This window comes from Hylaeus volcanicus, chromosome 4 (assembly GCF_026283585.1).
Source record: "Hylaeus volcanicus isolate JK05 chromosome 4, UHH_iyHylVolc1.0_haploid, whole genome shotgun sequence".
In the NCBI taxonomy this organism is placed as follows: Eukaryota; Metazoa; Arthropoda; class Insecta; order Hymenoptera; family Colletidae; genus Hylaeus; species Hylaeus volcanicus.
The window spans coordinates 22,401,918-22,424,062 of record NC_071979.1 but is presented as its reverse complement, the minus strand read 5'-3'; the positions used below and the strand labels follow the sequence as shown (position 1 = coordinate 22,424,062).

The window sequence follows — 22,145 nt, the reverse complement described above, 5'->3', positions numbered from 1 at the left end:
CGTGGCTTCGAATCCCCGTGCCTTATTTTTCGTTTAGACTCCTACATTACGTACATTCAGTACATCACATCTAAACTTTACCAAAATCCTCACCTTTACCCCAAGAATGATTAAAAATCTCGTAACACCATTATAAAGCAAAATCACAGCATATCAATGGCTCCAGTGTTCATAGTTCGTTCCCCTGTCAGATTAAAATCTTCGCTTCGCCAAGGTTTCGATTGACAACGGTCGCCTTACAACCTCGTTCCCCTAATGACTGGATAAAGACTGTGATACGACCGCTCGAAGCGATTCGTTCTTCTTTCGTCCGTGTTTCCATTCACCCAAGTCCTCGCCATCGGCCAACGAACAGTCGGACACTTTTTTCCTCGTGTCCTGTGTTGCTCGCCCAAGTAGACATCAGCTAGCAAATCCCCGATAATCTATCCTTTTTTATGATCCTTTCGTCGCTCTGAGGATGAAAGTTCTCGCGTATTAAAATCCTTTTTCAGCGTGACTTAATTCTGACAAGGGCAACGTTTTTGTCCAACATTGGTATTCGAACTTGGTTCCCTGGAAACACGATCGCCACGTACCGACTGACCGCGAAATGACTTCCTCGACTTCTTGTTCTTTCACTTCTTCAGCGGTTTCTGGCGCAATTCATTAGGCGTAAAATCAACAATCCTTAATTGTTTTGCAGCTTCTCCCACTGCAATTAGGTCAAAAATTTCACGCCCTATCGTACAAACAATTAGAGATAGAAGGCCTACTAAGAAGGCCACATCTGGGACTCTCCTCTCTCAAGTGAAACCTCATGAATCCACCACAAGCCCTCAGGGGGCTGTGGCTGTGCTTGGTCGCAACTACAGTACGGGTTCGGCGATCCCGAAGTACCCCAGCCTCGTGTAGGCCCATTGGGCCTGAATATAACAGAGTGATAAGAATGTAACATGTAAAAGAGAAAGAAGTATGTAAATATGTTCCGTAAAGTATAGTAAGAAAGTGTCTCAAAGCCACAAATATTGTAGACTAACTTTAAACACATTCTATTATTAATTATGTTGAAAATAGATTGCAAACTACGTAGTAATCTAATACTGATGGAACCTCTAAATTTTTCAATTGAAAAATAAGAAATTTTCAATTAATGAAAAAAAGACTAAATATGTACAAAAATTACTTTTTAGTTTCTATGATCAAAGATGATGTCGAGTGCAACTCGACATAGGAGTGCAAAGAGTTCAAATAAACCAACCGATCTCAATCCACCACAAAGCCAGTTTTCTAAAACATCCAGATATTTGTATCGTCGCTACCAGTTTCCCCTCATTGAAAAATATACAAACAATCTTGAGGACAACTCCCGTTACAAAAAATTCTCACTTGCAAACGATGGTTATATTTAGATTGCAGACAGTGTCACGATGTCAATTGCGAGGCTCCCAGAGATAGAGCAAATAGGAGAGGCTGACAGGGTGGCTGGTGGATTGGCGTGCAGCTGAGTACGCCCACTGTCGCGCGGAGGACGTTAATTAAAACTGAGTTTACAACTATGTGTTCTACGCATAAGTGGCACGTCGCGGATCACGACCGATAGAACGTCAGCGTTGCGACTATCCACGTGTGCGGTTGGCTGATGGCTCTTTGTTGCGGGGCGTATTTAATTAATGCGGCTGCGACGCCTGCTGAGAGGCACGGGGCTGCTTTCGTTCTGAATTTGCATCGACGAATGTCGAACAATTACAGCTGATTGGTTAACGACTCGTGGCCGCCGGTGAAGAACTATCCGTGCCTATCCTACCGGAACCATCGGACGTTGCCGATGGCTACGCTCGATAGGCGCAAAAAAAACCGTAAAATCACGCGAATCGAGATCGAATTAAGAAGGTTCCCATAAAACTTGGACACGCCTGGTGCTAGAACCTAATACAGAATTTTAATGCAATGAAATTGAAGAAATGCATTCAAAATGAATAAAAATACAGAATTATGTGAAAATTATTTTAATTAAACGTACAATGTTTTATTAAAAATAGTTATATATAATTAGAGTTTCATTCGTATAAACGACATTTCATATGTACCAATCTAATAATTTATTATTAGCATTTCCAGAATTTCATTTCATTCATTATAATTAGAGTTTCATTCGTATAAACGACATTTCATATGTACCAATCTAATAATTTATTACTAGCATTTCCAGAATTTCATTTAGGAATTATATTGGATGAGTACATAAGATCGTCATTGAGATCCTCGAGGGATATTCAGCAATTCGCGTACCTACAAATGTCAGCCGTAAAATTGATGTGCAAACTGAATCTTCCTGCAAAAAGTGCCACGTAAATCCAGGGGCCATGCACCGTTCAACCGGAAACTGTGTTACGTACTTTACCCGAGTACAGTCCAACGAGGTTTTGTCACACACATACTACACGTTTACCGCGGCATAGAAAAGAGGCTTTCGTACCCCCCTCGACGTCATCTAATCCATCGATCAGTGATGCAGGTCATCTTTCGATCGCTCCGGGACACACAAGTCTCGTTCCACGGAATTCCCACGGTGTCCGCGATTATTGCAATGGGGAATTGTTGAAAAATCGGGAACATCGAACATTCGAACAGCGAGGGCATATCTTTCAAGCATCTTAACACACACGTACACATACGCCGACGATTTCCGCGGAGACCATCCGAGGAGGTAGGCAAGTAAGACATTCCACGGATGTTTAGAAGCTGGAATGCTTCAAAGGGCCAGTCGGATTGCACGTATCGCTGTAACGGTGTCTCCTACTCGCCACTTCTGGGACTGGCAATAGATCCCACGCTAATAATTTCCCCGTGGCATCCTCTCACGGGATCGCGACGACGTCGTTTTCCAGACGGTTTCTGTTTCGTCGATACCGGCGAGCCAGCACGCGTCGCGGCTGCGATTTGTCTTCGCCAATGAAGCATCTTCTCGACATCGCGCACCTAATTCGTTCTGGAATTTCCCGCGTGGGTAGAATTCTGTAACCATGCGCTAGGGGAAAGAAAGGTGGCAAGGGGAACCTTCGGAATTGGAGGCAATTTCGATGAAACCATGATGAGATTTTTGTTCTAGAGTGTTTAGTATAAATGAAGGTTTCGTTTGGAATCTATGGATCTTCAAATAATTTTTTTTTATTTTAGGCTTTGTGCTGTGCAGCCAAGAATAAAAGGATACATTGGTGAAAATATGAAGAGATGTTTAGTTCTGGAGAGTTTAGTATAAATCAATGTTTTCTTAGGAATCTATAGATCTATAGATTTTTTATTTTAGGCTTTGTGCCTGTGCACCCAAGAAGACAAGGATTGATGAAGAACCCATATTAGTACATATTCTCATGTAGATATATGTGTATGTATGTGTTTGTCGGATATAACCAGAGTGTCTTGATCGCGTTAGTTACGACTGGAGACCGCTACGATGCTAATATCGCGGCGATTAATTTCTGATACGTTAAGACGTCGTAAAGTAGCAAGTTTATCAGTTCCATGCGTTTCAGGAAGGATTATTTCATAGTCTTGAGACCTTCTACGCTTTATCTCCTTTTTTCTGTCTGCTATCTCGTGAATTATTAGTTTCCTTAAACCTGTGGGTACTCTGTGGTATCATTGCAACATTTACACTAGTGGTATTGACCTGGTTGTATATCGGTGACCTAGAGAAAGAATGAGTAGATTATTTGACTGTTAACAATTTTTCTATCCTATCACGTACTCATTCAAGAACTTTCTCTGCACTTTGAAACCAGACTTTAAGTCCATCAGTATCGCATTATTTATTATACCATGATAACCAACAGAAAAAATTCAAGTATCGTGGATGAAAACATGTCACAGTAGTGGAGCATGCGAGGTGTATAGCTGTTTTGCAATACGACCATGACTTGACGATTAATAAAAACTTTCGAATTACAGGCGTAAATCACGATTATGGCTTCCGCGGTATTCTCCGTCCTCGCGCAGGCAATTTCTTAGATCCGAGGGACCTCGTAACGTACGAATTATTCTCGGAATGCGCGAGGAACATATGTATATCGTCGTAGTAGGATTCGTAGATCTCCCGCGGCTAACCATCGTTAATTCTCGCGGCTCTTCGTAATTTGTAAGTGTCACCAGAGTGAACGGTAACTTATTCCAAAAGCGAATATCTCGTAAAAAACCGAAGGAGGTAAAGCGAGTGTCACCCGATCATCACGGACCCGCTATACTAACGACGAAAGACAAAACTCGTTCCGTGGGAAGCGATCGCTTAGATTCGACGATAAGTGACGATTAATTATTATCGCGTATAAATGTAAATGTCGCTTTTATAACTGCTCGAGCGGATATTCGTTAAATGGAAGACGAGAGAATCGTTCGCTTGGGGGCCTCTTACCATCGAAGGTGCTTCGACCTATTTTATCGGTATACTATTTTTAGATTATACGAACAGTTTTTTTTTTTTATATACATACAACGTGGGATACAATTTTATATTTTGAAATTTATGTAAATTCCATCGGATTTGATTAGTTATTTATGTTAGTATTCGTTTTGGCTGGAATTAAGTGTTTTTATATTTGTAAATATCAAAATTCGGAATTATTGAAAAGAACAAAGGTACCTGAAGTACCCAATAAATTGTTCTTCGATTTTTCTTAGACCTCTGAGAAACTTTGCATTTCGTATCGAGCAATTAATCAATAGTCAGCTTTGCTCATAATCTGCGCGACAGAGGAAATGATAAATATGGAATTCAATACGTAGTGCCGGATGCCGTTTAACTGTCTCATTAGTATTCTTACGATGATATTATACAGTGCTTGCAATAATTAGAGAATCACCTGCTCAAATGACTGTATCATTTACGATAGGAGTACCAGAAATGGAGACGTGTTTTTTTTTAATGAGTCATAAACCAAATGCCACGTCTTGCGGATGAAGTGGAGTTGATTAAGAAATGCTTGCTTTTATGTTCATCTGTCCATTTCTTTACGGGATTAATGGAAGTAAAGGTCAAGATGTGAATGCCCTTGGGTCGTCGAAACATTAATTTCGACTTTCAGGTTTCGGTAAAGTGAATAAAATTACAATAATAATAATACTAATAATAACAATAATAGCTATATGCTTTACTGTGTATTCGTATAAAAATTGAACAATATAAAATAGAATACAGCTTTGATACAAGAAAATCCCTTACAAAATGTACGAAGTAGTGGAAGCAAAACAAGCGATGACAAGCTAAAAGAGAGTCCACAAAGAAACCCTCCTCCACGTAAAAAGAAGAGACACTTCAACGTGAACGTTTTCATATACCCTCTCTGAAAAACCGTCTCGACACACGACAAATTTTTAAAATATTAATTCACACCCCTCCGAAAGTTCTTCAACCATTACCTTCTTCCGAGCATTTAGCCAAGTACCCTCGATCCTAACAAATCTAAAAATAAGTACAGGTGGGTTAAAAAAAAATTCATGGCCCTCCACCCACGAGAATCTCTGATCTAAGCAACGGTGACCTTCGATCTTTTAACCGCGAACTGTAGCCTCAGCGCCGTGTCCGTAGAATTTATAGCTCGGCGAATCGAAGAGGATACGCGGAACGGAACGAGCGTGGCACAGCACGAGCGGAGAGATTCGTGCGAGCCGTAACCGAGCGCGTAATTGACTTTACGATCCATTCACCGCGATCGAGATCGGTTATGTTAACATTAACGGTTAATGTGACCCAGTGATCGCCGTTGCCGCGGCGGAGGAAGGCCGCCGCGACGATGAGCAATTATCGCGTGCGGTATGTCCATCTCGCGTACCGATCGTCTCGGAAGAAGGCTGCGAGTGGCAGCCGCGTATTACGCGGCATGCACGCGCGGCCGCGTGCATTCGACCGTGTGAATGCGCTCCGAGTCCACGTTTACTACGTGTACGCGCGCGTACACGCGCGGAGCGATAACAGCAACCGTGAATGGAATGCTCGGCGATACGACGCGCCGCGCTCCACTGGCCCCTTGGGGCTCTCTTCTGCTTGTCCGATTTTTTTTTTCCATACTCGAACGTACGCGAATGAGTAAATATTTTGAAATCGATGGAAATTGTTTTCCCCGAGTCTGTGATTTCTATCGAACGTTTCAAATGGGTGGATTCCCTCGAAAGCGAGGTGATCGGTCGGCGAATAGTTTTATGGCCGTAGAGCTTGAAACAACAGAAATTTTAATAGGAATGTTCGAAACATTCGGCTGGACAATTTTGAAAAAGTAGCAAGTGTTTAGTTATTAGTAGACTGCAGATCTTTATGCAAAATAAAATCTTCGCGAGCGTGCCTACAAAAATTGAAGCTAAATAGGAATTTATTTTATTCTGTAAATATTATAACATGAACATTACTTTCAATTTTTTTTCTATTCTTGTATATTGTTTGCATTCTGTAGGGTCTTGCACATTCAAATTTCCTATAATTGCATAAAGATCATCAGTCTAGTTATTAGCTTCAAGTCAGTAAGGATCTAGTTAACTTCACCTACAAGAACCATTGCATAGTATATACGTTGGAATATTTACTATGATTCAATCTTTTATTTTATTACGAAAATAAATTTACTGAGAATATGTGTACAATGTATACAGTCTGTCTCATAAATATACCCTCTACGTCTATCAAAGAAGTTTGTCTGAATTAAATAATAGGTTCGATGTCTTCAAATAAATGTTTCTATTATCTATCTATCTATTCGTGGAAATTCTACGAATCCTCTAATCTAATCCAATATGTCTTCCCATTCTACGTCATTTCCATCTTCAAAAAAAGTAATTCTTAAAAGCCTATTTTAAAACTCTTTCTACAAAACATCGCAATATCGAATTAGTAGTATAGTCTGACTTCGAGCCTCATCCTCGATGGACAGGATACTCGTTTCGTGATCCATCGAGGGTAATTAACGCCTGACTACCACGTTCAAAAGCAATGGTTACATTGAATCCGTTAGAGCAACGTCGTGAACCATCGTCGTGGACGTGTGGTTCTCGAGGATCACGCAGCGTCCCTTGTTAATCGACAGAGATCAATTTGATCCGCGGGAGAGATCGTCGACATATGCGCGACGAAGTAGACTCATGGTGGCGAGGATATGCGATTAAGGTTGCATCATAATGCGCGCGATGTAGGCTACGTCTCTGGTATACAGGATGGAAAGCATCCACGCATCTGGGACGCGTTAATGCGATAAGTGGGGCTGGAACTATTCGAATAATTCGATATTCGAATACTTCAGGGATGTGGTACATTGACGACACAGAAGTCTGATACATATGTGATTGGCACCCTGTAAACTATGGATAGTATAGTATTGTACTGGTGGAAGGAACTGGACTGCAAGGTGGTGTATGATCAGTCTTAACACACTCGCGACCGTTGACGTGAATTCACGTCACTTCAAATTTCATTCCTGGTTATGAAAAAATTATGAAAATCTTTTTATTTTATACACTACACACTTACATCATTGATATTTCAAAACATATTTTGTAATATTTATCTTCCCCCTAACGATACAAATTTGCGATGTCCAGCTTCCGCATTTTATTATTTTCGTCAGTACTCGATATTAGGAACGTAAAATATCTGCCGGTCGCGAATGTGCTAACAAGGAATAGAGCAGTGCCTCGTGATATTTGTTGATCTATCATGATTAAATTAAAAAGAATGCCCACCTCTTCGGCCACTTCAGCTCACGCATATAAAACTTCGCACTTCTAAAGAGCAACACTCCCAATGCTCATGAAAAATTAAAACGACTGCACATACCCATCAAGTTCGCTCGAGCATTAAATATACAATTAATATCTGCTCTTGTTTCCGCTATTAATTTTAAGAACCAACACGTGGCCCACCCGGTAGATTCCGGTGTGTAATTCTCCGCAGCGTTACTCTACTTTTTCCCTCCTGCCGATATCCGTGGAAAGTGGAGTCCGTGGACTCGATGCAGTCGCGACCATCGCCGGCCAGAATATCTATTGAAATTTAGAATAGCACGGTCCAAGGAACTCCAGGAGCAGCTCTGCGTGTCGAGCCCCCAATCGTTCACCGCAAAACCGACAGCTGTCGCGAACCGTCATTATCCTCGTTCGGCCTAGCCACGGAAACCCAGAGCGGCCGCGAAACTGGGTTAACGCTAACGCGCCACGGCTGCTTCGTTTCCGCGCGAGGTGTAGCGGAATCTTCTGATACTCCGTGTCTTCGTTAGGGATTAATGAGGATCCTCGCCTGGGCACGGAGTGCGTTCGTTAACGAGCGTGAATCGTATACGCGTGACGATACGCGTGCGTGCCGGGGGGGCTGCTCTGCGATGGAGAACCAGCCATAGATGGGGAACGGCTCTGATCCTGGAAGGCCACACTTCGTAGTTTCATCGTGAGACTATTTTACGAGGAATATATTCTCCCAAGTGTTTCGTAGATGTGGTTTGCTCTGGTTGAGATGAATTATTGGGTAGGGAGTTCAGAAAGTGCGATTGTGTTGGTTTGCGAGTAGCACTGATTTGCTTCACGGCTGTATACTCTGAACTAAAAGAGAATTTCTTTAAGAGATGTTGGTTATATCGATTTTTCTGGAATTTCCATGTCGATTTTTGATAGGTGGTACAAGTCTGAATATATCAGAATGGTTGAAAAGAAATAACCTTTCGGTTTTTGAATTTTTCTTAAACATTAGCACGTACTTCCTGGACAACTCAATATGTAAGGTGTGAATTGTTAGATCGAAGGTTTGATCTCAAGGCAACTGTTGAATCAGTCTTATTGAAAAGCTTAGGTTTCTTTAATAGCGTAGAATTGAAAAGCCCTTTTTTTATAGGATTTTTCTTTTTTAAATTTCTTTGAAAGAGGTACGCACCGGTACAGGTTCCCATGAACCTTTCATTTATTATGTGAATAACCACCGACGTTGGCGCACATACAAAAGTTGTTGATGTATAATGGTGCACCGAGATGAGGTGACTAGCGAGTCTGATTGGTAAGGGTATAATCTCGTTGATTATACATAGAATTCTGTAGCATAATCTAGGAGATTATGCTGTTACCAATCAGACTCGCTAGCTTTCTTCTCGTCTCTGCGTGGTGCGCTATCTTTGGCAACCCTGAGGTACCTGACATGTTAAAAAAAATTGTTTATTTCTTAGTAACCGCATCGATCACCATATTCTTTGGTCTCTTATATCATTTAAGTAACATTCAAATAGTCATGTGGTGAAAATTATGTTTGAATATTTCAGAGATGCTTTGATCTACCGATTTGAATAGATCACCCAACTATCACCTAACTATATGGTTCATGCAGACCATATTGCAGCATTAATGCAAATAATGATTATGTAGATATACGTATATATTCAATGCAATAGATTTCAAATTCTCAAAGACACGCTATATGTACGATATAATCTTGGAACTGCCTGTCTGTAAAATTAAGACACTCAGTATTCCATTGCTCTATCGTGAAAGTGTCAAGTGTCTATATATCCATTTAGGTATGCAATGACTCCGATTGGAATCCTTGCATCAAGTTTATGCTGCTTGGCTCAGCATGACCCCAGAGTTGAATCCCACAAGCCCAGACCGGTTTTACAACGATTTTATGCGGCAGGAATTTGTTTTCAATCGAAAGTTTATACCGACGTCCCTGTAAGTCTCGGTAGACTCGTGTGCTTCCAAATTAGTCTTTATCTCGATCTAATCTGAGGCATTTCCCCTTATCGAATCTTATTGGTGCAGGTTCGCAGGTTAACATAAGTGGTCAGCAACTAATTTCCTTCGTCTTTAGTCGATATGAACAGGTTTGGTTTCGTTCGTTTTTATTCGCTGTCTGGGTCGAAACATAGTTGCACGTAGTTTAAATGTTCATGGAAGTATTTTGATGGTCCAGAATATTCTGCAGATTCTAAGACACTGGTAGTTATTGTGCTGTTGATTGGAAATGACCATATGGAGGAGATAGATGTGTGTTTTAGTGACTATGGGAGTCCATATGGCATTCTACCAATTTATAAAAATTCTGCAAGTGTTAAAGGCCGTTCTAGTGAGAAGCAAAAGTTTGGAAACATACTAGTCGAATTGATTCCATTCACTGTCAATGAATTGAGTTTTCTTCTCATAGCATCTGACTATAGAATAAGGAACACAGAGATGCACGATGGTAGCCATCACATGAGAGATCCACATGTCCGCAATCACAGAACTAATCGAAATCTATTCTCTAGCAAATAACAAAAATTCCAAGGGACGGATTTTATTATTCCCAAGATACAAGAACTTGAAAGAAGACTTTCTTTTTCAAAGACTCACCTGTAAATTAAAGAAAAAAAAAAAAAAAATAGAGACGCTCTTCGATAACTATGACATTCCAATCTCGACGTGTGCCCCACGAAACGATACAAATTCTGACACGCGACGCACGCCGAGTCTGGCGTCACCCCGCGTCACCCTTGCGCTCGATGTTCGCCAAGCCTTTCAGTGTGCCGGTTGCGAGCGCGGATAGCGTGTCAAATGAACGTAATGCCGCGGTGGTTAATGGATAATGGCACGAATCTACGGCGATACCGGTTTTCATGTACGGGAGCCAGCGCTCGCGCGTTTCGCGACCGTAACCCTGTAAATGATACGCGTCCGCGTGTGTGCGAGACGCACGCGCACACACGAACTCCGTAACCCCGCTCCGATTACGGTTCCGACCAGTATTTGCGATGCTCGATGCGTAAAGTATTATAGGCTGCACACCGCCGCCGCTGTCACCGGACCAGAATGCGATAACGCTCGCGATATACGCGCTATACGGGCCGCGGAAATCGGCGACCCGTGCTCTATATTGCCGTTTTGCAACCCCTCGCGACCCCTCACCCCTCCCCGTGCCCTCCCTTCGCAGGCCACGGGAAAATCCGAAAACCGTGAAATCTGGGAGAGATCCATCGGTTGCGGTTCGACGTTATCGGTGAAGGGGGAGAGGGGAGAGAGAGAGAGAGAGAGAGGTCTGGTTCTTCACGAGGACGAGGGAACATGTGCTGTTTGTAGAGAGGGATTGGTAGGACTTCGAAGTTCGTGGCTTTTAGGATTTTGTTTGGGAATAGTGCGAGTTGCAGAGGATTGCGAGGATGTCGATGATTTCTCTAGAGGTGAAGGTGTAAGTGAGATATCTCGTTAATGATATATTAGAGCAATGAAAACAATAGGCTGAGAGTAACTGAGCACAACGAAGTTATGTTCCGTTGTTTGTAGGCTAAGAGGATACATCGCTCGTTCCAATAAAGAAGGCTGGCCTGATTAATATGCATTACGCTCGGCTTTGTCACAGCTGGTTTGTATGCGAGACACCGGCTTCGTAGCTTGCATTAGAAGCGATTAAGATTAGATTACAAGCTATTGAGTACACATGGTATCGCATTACTGAATGCAGTCAATCGTTTCATTAGACTATTACGTGAGCCGCGTACAGAAAACCATGGCTCACGCGTAGATCTTATAATTAGCCTGCTAGTTAACCTATTGCAGGGAGATTAGCGGATCAATCTTACAACCTTTAACGCCAACGCTTGTCTGATTCGTTGCATTAATTATCGCGAAAAGTTCTAGTACGCGTTTAACGACCCCTATATCCTCAATCGCACGTCGCAAGTTGTTTCAAGTTCTTTCTATTAATTTTTAGTCGGAGCACGAGGACATTTTTGGTTTCCAACAAGTGATTCAAATCTTCATGGAAAACATATTTCATGTTTATATCCACCCAGGAGATTCGTATTTTTTAAAGTAATCTTTATCCCCACGTTGAACTTGCAGAGAACCATTGTCGCAAGTCGTAATGAACTTTAATGTATTCTTATTCTATACTGAAGGCTACCCATGCATACATAGTGCAAGAAGAAAAAGAATCAGGCAATTGGACTGCTGAACTGGGATTTGAACCCGGATCTTCCACGAGGATTGCTTTAACTAATTCCACTATCTCTGGGGGAATTCTTTCACCGCACGATACTGGGATAATTAAAATAAGATTGTACCAGATGTGAACTGTATTATAATTTTATCAAGAATAATCATTTTAGATAACCTGACAGTAGTACCGCTTAAAAAAAAAAAATATTCTTAATCATTTTTAGCCCAAAAATATTTCCTTCGCTTGAAGTGCAAGTTATTCTAACAAAATTCTATGCTCGCATGGACCATGTGTGACTACAATTTATGTTTCTAAAATTAGTTTTATTTTTTCAGTTGACCCAACAAAATTTATCTTTTATATGATTTTAATAGCTAAAAAATCTTGATTTTCTTATTTTCTTATATAAGTCGAGTATCTTCATTCGCGGAACTATTCGAACAATTCGATTCTATTCATGCTACTCGCGTTATGAGATCGAATTTTTTCGAATACTGGGATCATTTGCGTTTCTCGTTTCAATTCAGAGATAAACCTTCGGGGTGCTCTGGTTGTTCTTATTGGGGCGTTGCGTGCGAGGAAATCACCGATGAAAGTGTCGAAACCGCAATTATGCCACCGATTTCTCACTCTTACGGTGTTCGCATTTGCATGCACGAGGATGTCAGATATAACTTGCAAATTCAAACGACGGACATTAGTATTCGTAACCGAACGGTCTGGCATCCGTGTCGAAATTCACGAAACATGAGTACTAAGTGCAGGTAACACTCCTGTAACACGGTTAACTCCTTCCGTGTGAAACGAAACCGTGCTATACGATGCTTTAATGTTATGTGTTTATATAAAAGTGGCGATTGTCTTTCAAAAGTAATAAAAAATCACATCAAGGATTTTTAACCTCGTGAAAGTGGACGATATTCAAGTAGCCCGAGTAGTCCAACTGGATTAGTCTCAGACGACAAAGTGCTTTATTTTGTAATGCTTCCAAAGATTCTTGGGTAAGAAGCTAAGTAACTTGGCAGTTCTCCTTTGAACTTACCACTCTGCAGTTCCGAGGGATCTTTTGCAATGCCTTAAAATTCTAAGCTTTTAGTTAAATGGATTTCATACTATTCAAAGCTAAATTTGGAACAGATTTATTATTAATTTCACTTAGCGTTTGTGTGTTTTATGTTCCGAAGTATCCAATCTTTCTCCGTTTATATTCTAAGGTATCGATCTTCGTTCAACATTTCTGTCCACCAAAATAGATAAAATCTATAAACTTCTAGTGCCCGAATTTTACACAAAAGTTACGAATCAAGATAAATGATGACTTAAACTCCCCCCAATTCCACGTCAAGTACAACATATCCCAATATCAACAGAATTCCTAACGAGCTACGCGTATAACCAATACGGGAAGGAGTGGCTTACAGATAATCGCTTCCTTCCTTTTTCTGAGTCCTCGACGCCCCTCACTAAGGAGCCCTAGGGGCCTCGCATTTTGAGAAACACTGATGGCATAATACCCATTCAGGGAACTAGCAACCGGACGTTGCTTTTTACTTGGCGTACCTTCGTGGACAAATAAGCGAAGTCGCTATATGTCTGTATTAATTCACGAGGAAATTACGCCAGCAAACGAATGCAAAGTTATGTCGGGCGCGATTCCAACGCCGCGACCAGGCGGTTGAATGCCCCTGTACAACGTACGGATTAGTGCTTCGGTACTAACGTAATCGTATGCCTGGTGAATATTTCATGAAGCGCGGAAAAAAGAGATGACACCTGTTCGGAAACCGTTAGCGTACTCCTTTTGCCCGCCAACGACGGGGCGGCGATGGCAAACGGACGTTCGGCAACTTATTTCGATGCAAATTTTTAAAAGAATGCCCGCCCCGCGCGCGTCAGACGTTCGGGGAGCGGTTGCGCCCGCGTAGGTGCGGAAATTTGCAAATATGTGTCGGGTAGAAATTATTCTTGTCCCTTACTCGCGTATCGAAAGGATCTATTGACCTTTTTAAACCTGAATTATTTTTTTTTTGTCGTAATGTAATCTAATTTTTAGGCTTAACTTGGACCAAAATTAGTATGGAGGAAATATAAAAAAAAAAACAACTCCTAATAGTGTAGTTTTCGAGGAAAACTGGTCTTTCTTCGTGCGAATAAATGACATTCACCCTAAACGATACAGTCGGTAATATTAAAATCTTGTGTCCTGAATTGTGGCCGCCAGGTCTGAAATGGTTAATTAGGGGAGTTATGACTAGTAGTATTTTTTTTACTAATCAGGTGTGTAGTTTCTTTTGTTCAAAGCGTAGTTCAGTGGTCCTTAGCTTTTAAGTTCAAGGTATCATTTCGAAGTATTTTGAAATACTTGAATGTACAAGATAAAGGTTAGAAATGTAAGTCAGCTGTTTTAATCAAATTAGCCGAACAAATTAATCGACTCCACGCGTGAGATTCCAAACAGATTATCCACTTGCGATAAGAATCGCCACTTGTAACACGGAAATGACACTCCTTCCATTCTTGCTATTAACGGTGTCTACTCCAGAACATCGAAGAACTTGTTTCTCTCTGAATATTTTACGTGTGTAATCGCGTTTTCAAACTTTGCATTCTTATTAACACGTGTTCCAGAAAAACTTGTATTTTTTCGTGAAAGAACACTGATTTACATAGCTGATTTACATAGAAAAATATTCTTTCACAGCTAAAAGAATACTGATTTACACAGAAAAATGTTCTTCCGTAGCTGAAAGAATACTGATTTACATAGTTCATAGATAAAAGAATGTATAATATGCAAAGAATATTTCTGAGGATACTTTCTCGAACTCGAAAAGAAAAAAAACGTCCTCGGAATATTTCTGAAAACGTTTCCCCGGACGATCGTCCTTATTATTCCGTTCCACGTGTGCATGTATACGCAGTGGCACTTCCAGTTGAACGCCGGCTATGTAAATACACACGGTGGCCAGCGAAGGTGTTAAAATGTTACATTCAGAATGGTTACCACGGGCGGCTTCGGAGGAAGCCTCTCACGAATGGGTTCGCGATGGTATGGTACCAATGACACGGCGAATCTCCGAAACGAATTCTCGAGCGGCGTGCAAGTGTAGCGCAGGTGTGTTGGGGTTCTTTTGCTCGTGGCTACATACACTCGGTGTCGAGAACCGCGTACCCAGCGTACCCGAATCGGTCTCCCTAGTCAGGCTCCTTTGCAGGATCGCATAATAGCTCGCGGTAGCTGTGTGTACATCGTGAGACGTGTCGGTTCGAAGTGAGCGCGCCGACGTCGCGTAGAATTCGACCATTCACGGGGTCGTTACGGTCGACACGAACGATTGTTACCGTTCGATTTGTATTGCTCAACGTGTGGAACGAGATTCTCGATGCGTGTATTTTATTCTGCTCGGGATAAACGTTTCCATCTGGGTTTTAAACACGTGTTTTTAATATTTCGAGCTGGACAAATTCGATTCATTTGGAAAGCTTATTTTTTGGATTATGTTTAAATTAACAATAGAGTACAGAAAATACTCTTTGACCATTTGACATTATTTTGTGCCTTTTATATGTTAATGATTCGCTAATGCATTGCAAGGAACAAGAATGCAGAGTTAAGGAGAGTATGGTACTACGGGCAAGTAGAATGAGGACAGTATGGCGTCTGACCGTAACCTTTGACCCAATAGAAGCAACAGTCTCTCAGTTTCTATCAGGATAAATTTACGAACATACAAATATATAGAGTACTAAGAAAGTGTTTAAGAACACTATGACCACTAGTAATACATTATTTAATTATTATTAATTATTCACTTCTTATAAGAAGTGAAATGATTATTTTTTTGTTCATCATGATTTTCAAATAAAATAGTTTGTAGGTCATGCAAGCAATTGAAATAACATTCAGTACCAATATACCAGTATACTATAAACTTTAGAAGTTAGAATGATAATTGACACATGGTAAAGCAATCAGTTTTATCCAGCACGTGTTCCCGCATGTTCCCGAATGTGACAATTCTTAGATTACTTTCAGCCATGTTTCTTAAGTTATAACATGCCCAACCACGTCTGCATAATAATATAAATATGCGGTATCAAAGTCAAATACCACGGAAACTGCGGAAACTTCCAGGATGGTCTAATAGAGAGCAACAGGGACCTGTTGCTTTGTATTGGATGTAATCTACCATTCTGAAAGGTAGATTAAAATCGAAGGCGGACAAGTTGAGTGCTTCCCTTCTAAGAGCTTGGCGGGATTCCGTCAACAAGAAACGACGTCACGCGATCCCTCGTTTCCGATCCTCGTCGCTCCAACACACCACGCTTCGAGTTATCAAATGACACTCAATCACAGACAACAAGGTACAATAATGGATAAATAATAATCCTAGCTCAAACTTGGTTCACATATTACATGCACTCCCCTTTAATTCCATATCTTTCGCACATTCCACACACTCATTCCAAACTCTCCCATACGTTACAAGTATGTAAATAATTTCCGACAACATCGCAGTGAACTTTTTCGCTCTGTTTGAATGTTACATGGTTCACTTCCTCAAATAAAATCCATACTCATTCGTTACGTATACTCGACGTTACGCCACGTCACCCAGAAGTGGGTGACAGGACTTTTCATTAAGGAACTAAAAAAATTAATTCCTGGCGAGGTTGACAAATTAAATACTACGACAAACGTTAAATTATCTAATCTTCGACATTCTCGTTACAAAATTCTAACTGCGTAGAAATTTTCACAAGTTCAAATCTGGCAGCCAACGTGTTAAAGACAAATAAAATGCAGAGTTCGCACGAAGTCATGGTAACGCATATGAGAGTAAAAGATAAGAGTAATTCGAGAAAAAACATCATTTCAGGTTCTTCGTCGAAAGAAACTTAGATGTCTCAGGCTCTTCAGGGCTATTAATCCAGCAGTCTATTACCTCGGACATCTGCGTATGGTGATCGTCTATTATTATTTAGATTTCCGGTGAGTACGAGTTTATTATTATTTAGATATCCGGTGCATACGAGTTTCCCTAATCGACGCATTGCTCGTCCCTCCTAAGACCTCTGGCTGGATTCCGTCAACGCGGAACGGCGGTCACGCGATCCCTCCTCGTTTCCGATCCTCGTCGTTGGAGCGCACACACCACGCCGACCGAATCGGGTCCCCTGAATGACTGCGGTGAACGATACACCAGCGTCGAGACGGGAGGAACACAGCAACGGTTAAGCGTTCGTCGGACCGCTAACCGGAATGCGCGTGCTAACTCTTCGGCATCTCGGGGCCCCGCGAGGCGGTTGGGTGCTCCACTCAGCTCCGAAGAGGAGCGAGAGACGGAAAGGCAGACGCTGTTGCGAGCAAGATGGAGGAGAGCTGAACAGAGGCTCGCGGGAACGGAGCCCACGAGTCCGCGTACGAGGAAGACGGCGAAAGACAGGGACGGGACGAGGCGTTCATCCGAAGGTGGGAGGAAGATACGTGTTCGAAGCACGTGGAGATTCGAGGCACATTGCGCCCAGAACAGCGGCACGAAAATTTGGTGAGGGCCCCCTTACCTGCCGACCGACCACATTCCCTCCCCACCCGATTTCCTCGTACGAGAACCTTATCCGCCTGGATGTTTCGCCGTGGTCCCGGCTCTATCCGCGCGCGCGTTTACATCGACAGCCCCGGATCATCGGTCCGGTTTGCATTAACCGTCGCGGACCGAGCAGTCTGGCTTCAATGAGAAGAAACCTCGTTGAGCGATAACGGACGGCCCCGAGATGGGATGGATATTCTACGTGGGTCCAGATCGCGAATCTTGGAAAGGGTTTCCATTGATGCCTGGTCTCCTCATGACCAATTAACCGAGATTTAACGCTTGCTGTTGGAGCCTTTTGGGCAGTGTGTGGGTACCGATAGAGGATGTTGGTCGTCATCCGACTGGTAAATGCGTTAATGGATTGTATCGGGTGAAAAGATCCTCAGCGAATGTTTTTTTTTCGTTTTAAGTAGGGTGGAAGCATGGTCCTCCGAGGAGTACACTCTCAGCTGGAACTTTCATCCCGGACCACCTCTCTATATTTTAACCTAGCTTTCTAAAGACACTTTTAATCCTTTCGGATCTGGCGTCTACAATTGAGGACACAACATTTAAAAATTTTTAAGTGTCCTTATTTGTGCACATGAAGAAAGACCAGTTCTCCTCGAAAACTACAGTGTTGGGATTTAAAAAAAATTTAACTAAGTAAAGGGTCAATGGTTATTATTTCAGACACAAGCAATAAAACTTTTCTTCGAGTCTGTCATAATACTAATTATCGGATCATAGATGTTCTGTTACCGAACAACAGCTGCGACAGAGTTACAAGTTTCACATTGAATTTTCTTTACAGCTGCAATTCAATAGAGAATCTTGCCAGCTACTCGTTGAGCAGCCATACACGTTCCAATCTGTCGTCCATCGAATCTGCAGGACGGTAGATTTTACGGCAGCGCCTTACAATCATCTACCAAGATCGTACGACAGACTGCAAGACTGCAATACCGCACATTTTACAATTATCTTTTGAACTGTCCGATCGACCATAGACGTGCAAATTATAGTACGATAAATCGTTACGTCTGGGCCTCTATGAGATTCATCGTGGAATAAATTCCTACACCTGTGGCCTCTATCAGACTACCTGTCCTGGCTTTCAGTATATGAAAGGCTTGTGTCAACAACTTGTAGCTCGTAAAAATGAATAAATGATACAGTGTGTTATCCACTGTTAAGTGATAATAGTCATTTCTGTAGATTACTGGTTCCTTCTCGTGTCCTGTGTCTTGCTATTGCGATATCTTGCAATCTTTTGCTCATTTCTCATTAGTATCTTTTTGTAATCCTTAGACGACCACGTGGAGACCACCAAGGACCTTAGGTTCATTGATTCGTTAATAGGTCATTCACTTAATTGATTTAATGTTTGCTATTCATACACACACGTGTATTTGTGAATCGCTAACTCTCCTCTCTCAGCACCATTATAGGTTAAGCCTAACACGTTCACTGTTCGAGCCTCGAGCGGTGGTTTCATTCGCACGTCCGGAGAAGCGATAAGATTCCCATAGCATAAACATAATACCTTCTTCTCTGAACACGACCAGAGGTCGTTCTTACAATTTAGTCACGTTCTTCATTTTTTCAAGATTTTTCGGAAAATACTGGGTCATCCTATGTAAATTGCTGAAGAGAACCAGAACGTAACACGATCGAGACGTTTCAACAAACAAAGTTTTAAGAATGATTGTTTTGATTTTTTAATGATTACTGTCAAATCGATATTGTCCATAAAAGATGAAAATTAAATCCAAACGTTCCATGGAACGTCGTCGTTCGTTTTCTGATCCCATTTCTGCAAATGGAAACTTCAGCTCAAAAACTTCAGTGGGACACCTGTAGAATTCCCTGGCGAGTCAAAATCGCAATGACCCGTATATGGGGCGTGGGCAGTAAACGTGTTAATAGCAGCCCAGCTGAACCTCGCCTTTTACAATACTCTGTATATATGTATATACATATTTCATGTTGAATGTCGTACCAAAGATGTTCTTAGTGCCATAATTTATAGCAAAGCGATACAATCGTCATCCTTACACAGGTAACGTGGCCTATTGAGAACTTCATCTAAATTCAGCTAACATTTCAGTCAAAGTGTTGATACTTGGATCGATTGATTTAAAATAAACTTACTCATAAGAATGACAATTCAAAGCATATGCCAAAACTACCGTTTCATCCACGGAAGATAATGGTGATTGATCGGTGGTCATTCGAAGGACTTATGCATCATCATTTTCCACCATCTGGATCTAGAATTACCGTATCGAGGAAATGCATTCAAATTGATGGAAAGACCTCATACGTAAAAAATCACTAGAACCTTTTGCTCAAATTATTTCGAGAAGAAAAGGTTGTAGAAATGACCATTCAAGAATTTTCAATATTTACAAGTGAGAATTATTTCAAATCCACGAAGCTCAAATAAATTATTGAAAGGAGTGTATATAATAGGGTAAAAGTCATTTCGATTACTCGCACCCTTAGCTGGCTGAGCTGTTTCAAAAATACCAAGTGCGATTAGATCTAAGTTCTATAAACAACGTTCGACACGCGCCAAACACAATGCAAAATACGGTGGAAGAGTAAACCAGTCACGGATAACGATCGAGACTTGGCGTGAAGAATAAAGCTCACCTAGCGATCGCGGAGTGCGTGCGGAGTCGCCACGTGTTAGCTGCAGCTTAGCGGCTCCTCGTGCCGCATCCCGGCAGCCGCGTTATCGCCTTATCAGCTCCGCCTTCCTTCCTTTCGCGTTTCCAACCCCTGGGGTTACCCTTTGGCGCGTCGTCTCGCCTCTGCTCGCGTTCCTTCGACCGGTTGCCCACCACCGATCGACGCGTGCACCGTCTGTCGGCGTCTGTCCCGTTGAGTTCCAGCGGTACCGATCTTCCCTGGCCAGGGTCACTTAACACAATTCACCGATGCCCAGCCCGTTACATCGACGCGATCGCGATCATCGCGCGACTGGCAGCCGAACGATCGTCAACCGGGCACACCGATCGGTGGTCGCAATCGTTCGACCAGCTCGACGGGGGATCACTGAGAGCGCTCGAGATCGATTTCTTGCGGCAGAGTAACTTCTCCGCGATGCCGATCGTCGTCTGCGGATCGGCAAAGGGGACTAGACACGGCGGTTAGGATGGAACGAGACTGAAACTCCCGTTCGATCGTGGCTGAGTATCGGTAACGGCAGCGGTACCGGTAACGACCGACGGTATCCGTCGTAAAGGATTTGCGCGACGGTTCCGTCAATTTGTCCTCTCAGCTGCCACTACCTCCGTCCCTCTATTTACCTCTCTCTATATATATATACCTTCTTTTTCCCTTACTCTCTCTTTCTCTCTCTCTTTTTTTTCTCCGCGTCTCCAAACGAGAGAACGAGTCCAACAACAACCACGCTGGTCTACTGTTCCGTTCGCGACGAAGATGTTCTGCGGACTGATAACCTGCCGTCTACTTACCTCCGGCGAACGCCCCTAACGCGCCGAACTCCCTGGCACGACAGGTGCTCCGAAGGAGGAGTGGGAATAAGAGGATGGTTTCGCGGAGGGGACAGGGATAACCTACTCGCAGCAGCGGCGGCGGCGGCGGCGGTGGCGGCCGTTGCCGGTGTGTACGCATTGCGAGAGAGAGAATGTGAGAAAGGTGGGATGAGAGGAGGGGTGAGGGGGAGAGGAAGACGCGAGAGTACGAGGGAGAGAGTGACGGGAAGGAGAGCGAGACAGAACGAACTGAACGACGACGGCGGCGGCGGCAGGCTGTGCAACCAGCACCGAGCAGACCGAAGAGAAGAGGGCAACGACACCGCATCGCGGGTCGGTGGGCTTCGACACATTTACCGAAAACTACATCGCCACCACCGCCACCGTCAACGTCGCCGCCGCTCGGATTCTCCGAATCCCTCGATAATTGATCGATCGCGACACCCAACCGACCACTATGCGATCCACGTACCCCCGCGAACGTCATTCTCATTTGCACGAGCCTAGATCCGTCTGGAGCCGCCTTCGGGATCTCTGCGAATCTCACCCCCTTTGGAAGAGTCGAGGATGCAGGAGGTAGGGGCTTTGGAAGGAATTGGAGCACCGAGATTGTGGCTTGGAGGTTCAGGGGGTAACCTTGGATCGGTTTGTTAGATGGTGAGGATTTGATTTTGAGATACAATTGAGACGTTCCACTGCAGAAATCGATTAACTCAACTTTTTTGAAAAATCGTAAATTTAAGTGTCATAGCACTTGGTACAGTTATAACTTTTTATATTTATGATAACTTTCCTGAATAATAAAGATTAACACCATTAAGTGATAACGTTTCTTTTGGCCATTGAATATTAAATAATTTATTTCAATGAATTAGTGCAATAAACGGCTCGATTTATAATAGGTGGATGATGTGGAAATCGTAGTGTGTGCAATTTATGCGAGAATGATTAGGTCCCGTCGGGTTCTTCCTCTGGGTCCCCTAGGTATGACTATTGTATTTTCTAAGGAGAACTGTGATACTGTAGTGCTTTTATGGCTGTGAAGGTATCTAAACTGACTCATCCATTACTCTGGTTATCTAAACTCAGATTTGTTCCATGTTGAACATCCTTGCACCCTGGATGATACCAATTATTGCTTGAACCGCCTCAACG

The 22,145-nt window shown here is 42.6% G+C and overlaps 1 protein-coding gene across 1 annotated transcript in view; it reads right to left on the bottom strand.

The window, feature by feature from the left end:
- LOC128874754 (uncharacterized) overlaps window positions 1-20,946 on the bottom strand; it is a 36,960-nt gene extending 16,014 nt beyond the window's left edge. Inside the window, exon 1 of the mRNA XM_054119795.1 lies at window positions 20,143-20,946. The gene's annotated coding sequence lies outside the window, so the exon portion shown is untranslated. The remainder of the gene's footprint in view (window positions 1-20,142) is intronic.
- Between the last annotated feature and the right edge of the window lie 1,199 nt (window positions 20,947-22,145).